Here is an 8159-nt window from a genome sequence, read left to right as displayed (position 1 = left end):
CAACCGCGATACTCGGAGCGCGGCCAGGATATTGTCACTGCCACCCGGGACAGGGGCAGGGGACAGGGGACCCTGGGGGGGTGGCGAGGTGGGCATGGCGGCAGGGCTGGGACAGCGAGTGCACCCGCGGGGACACGTGTGACACACGTGGGACACATGGGGACACACATGGACACACAGGGACATGCAGGGACACACGTGTGACACACGGGGACGCACATGGACAGGCAGGGACATACGTGTGACACACATGGACACACAGGGACACATGTGTGACACACGGGGACACACATGGACATACAGGGACACAGAGGGACTTGCAGGGACACATGTGGGACACACGTGTGACACATGGGGACTCACATGGACACATGTGTGACACACAGGGACACGCATGGACACACAGGGACATACGTGTGACACACGGGGACTTGCAGGGACACATGTGGGATGCACAGGGACACGCATGGACATACAGGGACACACAGGGACACATGTGTGACACACAGGGACACACGTGGGACACACAAGGACACACAGGGACACACGTGGGACACACAGGGACTTGCAGGGATACATGTGGGACACACAGGGACTTGCAGGATCACACATGGACACACAGGGACACACGTGTGACACACAGGGACACACATGGACAGGCAGGGACATACGTGTGACACACAGGGACTTGCAGGGACACACGTGTGACACACAGGTACACACATGGACACGCATGGACACACATGGACACACATGGACACACAGGGACACACGTGGGACACCCATGGGTACAGCACATGCACACAGGCACACCCGCAGCAGGGATGGGGACACCACGGGGACAGGGACAGAGATGCCACAGGGACGGGAGAACCACAGGGAGCAGGATGAAAGTGCCACAGGGATGGAGGTGCCCAAGGGACAGTGACACCTGTGGGACACTGCAGGGATGGGACATCACTGGGACCGGGATGGAAGTGCCACAGGGATGGGGACACCACTGGGATGTTGCAGGGGCAGGGACACCATTGGGACACCAGTGGGGACACCAGTGGGACACCACTGGGACACCACAGGGACACCATTGGGACACCACTGGGATGGAGATGCTGCAAGGATGGGACATCATTGGGACTGCAATGGAGGTGTCAAAGGGATGGGGACACCTCTGGGATGCCACTGGGATGGAATGCAAGGTGCCACAAGGATGGGGACACCACTGGGACACCACTGGGATGGGGATGGAAATGCTGCAGGGATGGGGACACCGCTGGGATGGAGATGCCACAAGGATGGGGACACCACTTGTGTGACTGGGACCGAGATGGTGAAGGTATGGGGACACCTCTGGGATGGGGACACCACAGGGATGGGGACACCTCTGGGATGCTGCAGGGACAGGGATGGGGACCTCGAGGACACCCCTGTTGGAAGAGCAGTGACCAAGCCGAGCTCTCCTTGCTGAGGGACTCAGGAGCACCGGGGGGTTTGGGGACACTGGGGGGGCTTGGGGACACCCGGAGGTTTGGGGACACCGGGGGGGCTTGGGGACACCCGGGGGGCTTGGGGACACCCAAAGCCCCTCCCAGAGCTCCCTCAGCCCCCTGCGCACCCCAGGGTGGTGTCCCCAACCCCTCCCCATCCTTCCGGTGACAGCGATGGCACTGCCAGCCCCCTCCCCACGGCTGGGGTCCCCTGTCCCTGTCCCCCCACCCGGGACAAGCCCGGGCAGCTCCTCGGCTGCGTTTTGGGGTGAATTTGGCCTCTTTCGGCGCTCGCCGCTGGCGGGAGGAGGGAGGATGAGCCACCGGAGCAAACCGGTTCTGATAAACCGGGAGGGAACAGCCGCGATTTCCTGTGCCGGGAGGAACCGAACCCCCCGGGACCGCCCGGCCCGCTCCTCAGCCCGGCATGGCCGCGACTTTCGGGCTCTTTGTCCCCGTGGGTGGGTGGCGGCGCGGCACGGTGTCCCCCGCTGTCCCCAAAATCAATCCCGCCGGGCCGGCGCGGGTGGGGAAGGACGTTTGAAAGTCACCGGGAAGTCACCCCGAGCGGCTCCCCCTCCCCGCGGGACCCCCGGCGGCGGCGGCGAGAGCGGGAGAACCGGCACGGCTCGGCCCGGAGCGGCGGGGACACGGCGGGACAGCCCTGGGGACAAGGAGGGACAGCCCTAGGGACAAGGAGGGACAGCCCTAGGGACACGGCGGGACAGCCCTAGGGACACGGCGGGACAGCCCTGGGGACAAGGAGGGACAGCCCTAGGGACACGGCGGGACAGCCCTGGGGACACGAGGCTGCCGAGGGGCCGCGGAGGGACGGGAGAGGAAGTCCCGCCGGACACGCGTGACCACAGCCGCGGGGTGACACGGAGGCGCACAGCGGGATGTGGCCGCGGGGCGTGACAGGCGGCGGGCAGCGCCACGGCCACGGGGGGACACGGGGTGGGCGCGGACACGAGGGGACACGGACAGGGATGGACACGGACACGGGATGGACACCGACACACGGAGGAACACGGACACGGGGTGGACACAGACACGAGGGGGGCACGGACAAGGGGTGATCACGGACACGGGGTGGTCACGGACACGAGGTGGTCACGGACACGCGGGGACACGGACAGGGATGGACACGGATACCGGGTGGTCACGGACACGGGGTGGACACAGACACGGGGGACACGGACACGCGGGGGGCACGGACACGGGATGGACACAGATGGACACAGCGTGGACACGGGGTGGTCACGGACACGGGGGGGACACGGACACAGGATGGACACAGACACGGGGTGGTCACGGACACGAGTGGGGCACGGACACAGGATGGACACAGAGTGGACACAGACACGGGGTGGTCACGGACACGCGGGGGGCACGGACACAGGATGGACACAGAGTGGACACAGACACGGGGTGGTCACGGACACCCGGTGATCACGGACATGGACACGGGGTGATCACGGACACGGGGTGGTCACGGACACGCGTGTCCCGCCGGGGGGTGGCCCGGCTGCGGCAGCTCCCGCCGGTTTTGGGGACACGCAGCCCCGCCGGGCCTGGGGGTGGGGCAGCCCGGTGGCCCCGGGGTGTCCCCTCGGTGCTCGGGGCGGCTGGCAGCGCGGCCCGGTCACTCCGCTCGCCCCGGGGGGGTCCCGCCGCGCTCCCCCCGCCGCCCAGCACCGACCCTGCCGCGCCGAACGCGGGAAGGGGGAGGCAGAGAGACCCCCCCGGGCTGTCAGCGCGCCGGTGCCCGCCGGGGGTCCCGGGGCTGGGGGTCCCGGTGCTGGGGGTCCCGGTGCTGGGGGGGGGTCCCGGTGTCCCGGTGTGGGGGTCTCTGTGCTGGGGGGTCTCGGTGCTGGGGGGGTCCTGGTGCTGGGGGGGTCCCGATGCGGGGGGGTCCCGGTGTTAGGGGGTCCCGGTGTTGGGGGTCCCGGTGTCCCGGTGTTGGGGGTCTCGGTGCTGGGGGGGTCCCGGTGCGGGGGGTCCCGGTGCGGGGGGGTCCCGGGGTCTCAGTGCTGGGGGGTCCCGTTGCGGGGCACAAAGCGGGGGAGGCGGCGGCCATCGGCCATCTTTGCGCGGGGCCGGCGGGGCGGGGGGGGGACACCGGCGGGGCTCGGGCCGGGGGGACACCGGGGCCGCGTCCCTACCTGCTGGCGGCGGCAGCGGCGGCCCCGCGGCCGCCCCTCCGCTCCCGCCGCTCGGCTCGGTTCGGCTCGGCTCGGCTCGGCTCGGTTCGGCTCGGCGCGGCGCTGCGGCCGCGGCCCTTTTTTTTTTTTTTAATTTTTTTTTTATCCCCTTCTCTCCCTCTCCTTTTTTTTTTCTTTCCTCCCTCTTTTTTTTTTTTTTCCTCCTTCCTCCTCCCTTTTTTTTTTTTTCCCCTTTTTTTTTTTTTAAATTTTTTTTTTTTATTTTTTTGCCACCTCCAGCCGCCGCCAGGCCCCGCCCGCCGCACGTGACCTCATTCCTTTGGGGGGCTGCGGAGGAGGGGAGAGAGGGACCGAGGTTGGGGTGACCCCCCTGCCCTCCCCGCCACGCCCCCAGGCGACACCGCGACCCCCCGAACCCCATCCTCGCTCCCCGCCCGGAGCCCCAAAACCCGCCCGATTAGCCCCAAAATGCTCCCCAAAAAATCCCTCGGGAATCGCCCCGGGGGTGATTTTAGCACCAAAATTTGGGATTTGGGAAAGGCGGGAGGAGAGGAGGGAAGAGAGGAGATCGGGAGGGAAGAGGGGAAAAGGAAGAGGGAAATGGAATTGAAAGGGAAAATGGAAAATTGGGGTGGAGGAGAAGAAAATAAAAGGGAGGAAAAATAGGGGAAAGGAAAGGAAAGGAAAGGAAAGGAAAGGAAAGGAAAGGAAAGGAAAGGAAAGGAAAGGAAAGGAAAGGAAAGGAAAGGAAAGGAAAGGAAAGGAAAGGAAAGGAAAGGAAAGGAAAGGAAAGGAAAGGAAAGGAAAGGAAAGGGGAAAATGAGGGAAAGGAAAGGAAAATGAGAGGGGAAAGGGAGGGAAGATAGAAAGGGAAGGAATGGGAAATTGGAAAAAAGGAGAAATGGAAAAGGAGGAGGGAAAGGAGGAAAATAGACAAAAATTAGAGAAAATGAAAAATGGAAAAGGAGGGGAAAGGGAGGGAAGGAAGAAAGGGAAGGAAATAATGGGTAATTAGAGAAAAGGAGAAATGGAAATGGAGGGAAATTAGGGAAAAGGGAAAATGGAAAAGGAGGGGGAAGGGGGGGAAAGAAGGAAAATAGAGGGAAATTAGAGAAAAGGATAAATGGACAAGAAAGGGGAAAGGAAAGAGGAGAAAACCAGGAAAAGTAAAGGGAGATTAGGGAAAGGAAGGGGAAACAGGAAAATCGGGGGGAAAGGAAGGAAAAAAATGAAAGGAAGGTAAGAAAAAATGAAGGGAAATTAGAGAAAGGGAAAGATGGGAAATGAGGGGAGGAAGGAAGGGAAGAAAAACAGGGAAATTAGAGGGGAAAAGGTAAAATGGAAAAGGAAACAAGAAGGAGAAAAGGAAAGGAAATGGGGAGAGTAGAGGAAGGAGGAAAAGGGAAAAGGAAAAAGGCAGGAAAAGGGAAGAAGAGTAAAAAATAAATTTAAAAAGAAGACGTGGAACGGAAATAAAAAGGGGAAGAGGGGCGGGAAGGGCAGCGAGCGGCGCTGAGCGAGCCGGGAATTGCCGGGGCGTTCCCTGCCCGCCCCGCCCGCTGCCTGCCGGTGCCCTGCCGGTGTCCCGGTGTCCCTGCCCGGTGTCCCGTGCTCGGTGTCCCGGTGCCTGTCCCAGTGTCCTGTTCCCGCTGTCCCGTTCCCGGTGTCCCGGTGCCAGTGTCCCGTTCCCAGTATCCCGTTCCCAGCGCCACTTCCCGATGTCCCCATATCCCGTTATCCCGATATCCCATTCCCGATATCCCGCTATCCCCATATCCCGATATCCCATTTCCACTATCCCGTTCCCGATATCCTGATGTCCCGATATCCCGCTATCCCAGTATCCCAATATCCCCATATCCCCATATCCCATTCCTGTTATCCTGATATCCCATTCCCAACATCCTGATATCCCACTGTCCCGATATCCCATTCCCGATATCCCGCTATCCCATTCCCGCTGTCCTGATATCTCGCTGTCCCCATATCCCGATATCCCGCTGTCCCACTGTCCCGCTATCCCCATATCCCAATATCCTGCTGTCCCCATATCCCGATATCCCCATATCCCCATATCCCGCTCTCCCGATATCCCCATATCCCACTATCCCGCTATCCCGCTATCCTATATCCTGATATCCCCATATCCCAGTATCCCATATCCCCATATCCCGCTCTCCTGATATCCTGCTGTCCCCATATCCCGATATCCCCATATCCCAATATCCTGATATCTCGATATCCCCATATCCCACTGTCCCACTGTCCCACTGTCCCGCTATCCCCATATCCCAATATCCCCATATCCCGATATCCTGATATCCCATATCCCGATATCCCCATATCCCCATATCCCCATATCCCATATCCCAATATCCCGATATCCCGCTATCCCAATAGCCTGATATCCTGATATCCCCATATCCCGATATCCTGCTATCCCTCTATCCCAATATCCTGCTATCCCGATATCCCCATATCCCTCTATCCCATATCCCCATATCCCGCTATGCCCATATCCCCATATCCCCATATCCCGCTATCCCGATATCCCATATCCCGATATCCCGAGATCTCTCTATCCCATATCCCGATATCCCGCTATCCCATATCCCCATATCCCGCCATCCCGCTATCCCGATATCCCGATATCCCATATCCCTCTATCCCGATATCCCGCCATCCCGCTCTCCCGTTCCGCTCTCCCGGCTGAGTCCCGCCGGCGCGGGGCGTTGCCAGCGCGGTCTCTGTGGCGCAATCGGTTAGCGCGTTCGGCTGTTAACCGAAAGGTTGGTGGTTCGAGCCCACCCAGGGACGGAGCCGCTCCTTTTTCCCCTCTTTTCCCGGGACGGACCGAGCCGGACGGGGAGGGAATCCCAGCGGCAGGATGTCCCGAAAGGATATTTTGGGACATCAAAATCCGACTGGAGAACTGGTTTCCATCCAAATTCTGTATTTCGCCTCAAAATTAAATTGACAATCTGCAAGGCTGAGCTTCCCAAAATTCTTGTAAACTCTGTTTCTGCTCCCTGCTCGCCCTGATTTGGTTTTCATCCCAGAATTAATGAAGTTCTGGTTTAATTCATCCCAGAATTAATGAAGTTCTGGTTTAATCCATCCCAGAATTCATGAAGTTCTGGTTTAATTCATCCCAGAATTAATGAAGTTCTGGTTTAATTCATCCCAGAATTAATGAAGTTCTGGTTTAATTCATCCCAGAATTAATGAAGTTCTGGTTTAATTCATCCCAGGATTAATGAAGTTCTGGTTTAATTCATCCCAGGATTAATGAAGTTCTGGTTTAATTCATCCCAGGATTAATGAAGTTCCTGGTTTAATTCATCCCAGGATTAATGAAGTTCCTGGTTTAATTCATCCCAGGATTAATGAAGTTCTGGTTTAATTCATCCCAGGATTAATGAAGTTCTGGTTTAATTCATCCCAGGATTAATGAAGTTCTGGTTTAATTCATCCCAGGATTAATGAAGTTCTGGTTTAATTCATCCCAGGATTAATGAAGTTCTGGTTTAATCCAAGGCACGAGGCTGGGATGATCCCTGCCGCTCCCATCTGGCTCTGCCTGGGGAGTTCCCGGCGGGCAGGACGTGAGCTCTGACTCCTTTTGTGATGGAAAACACTTTAAATTATAATTTAATTTATTTTTTATTATTATATTTGTTATTGTATATATCATTTTATAGTATATAGTATTATATTATTGTCTATTATTATATATTTTATATATTATTATAGATTATATATATTATATATTATTAATATTTGTTGTTATTATATTTACTTATTTTATTTTATTCATTTTATTCATTTTATTTGTTAAAATATTATATTACTTACTTTAAATTTTAATTTAAAATTTGGAATTACACCTTAAAAATTACACGGGCTGGGCTTGATCCCAGCACTCGATCCCGGGATGAACATCCCCAGAGCTTTCCCTGGATCCAGCTCTGCCCCTGGTGCCTCCAGGAAAATCCCAAACACACAGATTTCCCCACTGATCCAGCTGTTTCCCCATTTATCCAGCTGTGTCTCACTGCTCCAGCTGTTTCCCCCACTAATCCAGCTGTTTCCCCCACTAATCCAGCTGTGCCCCGTTTATCCAGCCGTTTCCCCACTGCTCCAGCTGTTTCCCGTTTATCCAGCTGTTCCCCATTGTTCCAGATGTGTTTCCCCGCCCCCCTCCTCACTCCCGGCATGCCTCGCGCGCTCACTGTGACTCGTCACTTTTCGGCCCCGCCCACCATGTTCCGCTCCAGCCAATCAGCTGCTAGTTCTTGGCTGCTCCCGCCAATCAGCGGCGGCGCTGGGGCGCGTGGCTGTGACGGCAGCCAATGGGGAGCGGCGTGGGGCGGGACCGGCGGGGAGGGCATCAATGAGGAAGCGGAAAGGGCGGGACCGGGGATGGAATCGACCAATAGGAACCGGAGGGGGCGTGACCGGAGATGGACTCAACCAATGGGAAGCGGCGGTGGGCGTGGCTAGTTGCGGC

At 57.6% G+C, this 8159-nt stretch overlaps 1 non-coding gene across 1 annotated transcript; it reads left to right on the top strand.

Annotated features, from left to right (window-relative positions):
• Positions 1-6392: 6392 nt before the first annotated feature.
• TRNAN-GUU (transfer RNA asparagine (anticodon GUU)) lies at positions 6393-6466 on the top strand. The gene has a single exon. It is a non-coding gene; the product is annotated as a tRNA-Asn (tRNA).
• The last annotated feature ends 1693 nt before the right edge of the window (positions 6467-8159 follow it).

The sequence above is a fragment of the Lichenostomus cassidix genome, chromosome 27 (assembly GCF_008360975.1).
Source record: "Lichenostomus cassidix isolate B80296 chromosome 27, HeHo_3.0, whole genome shotgun sequence".
Taxonomy (NCBI): domain Eukaryota; kingdom Metazoa; phylum Chordata; class Aves; order Passeriformes; family Meliphagidae; genus Lichenostomus; species Lichenostomus cassidix.
The sequence above is the reverse complement of the archived record's forward strand: the minus strand, read 5'-3'. Positions and strand labels throughout refer to the sequence as shown.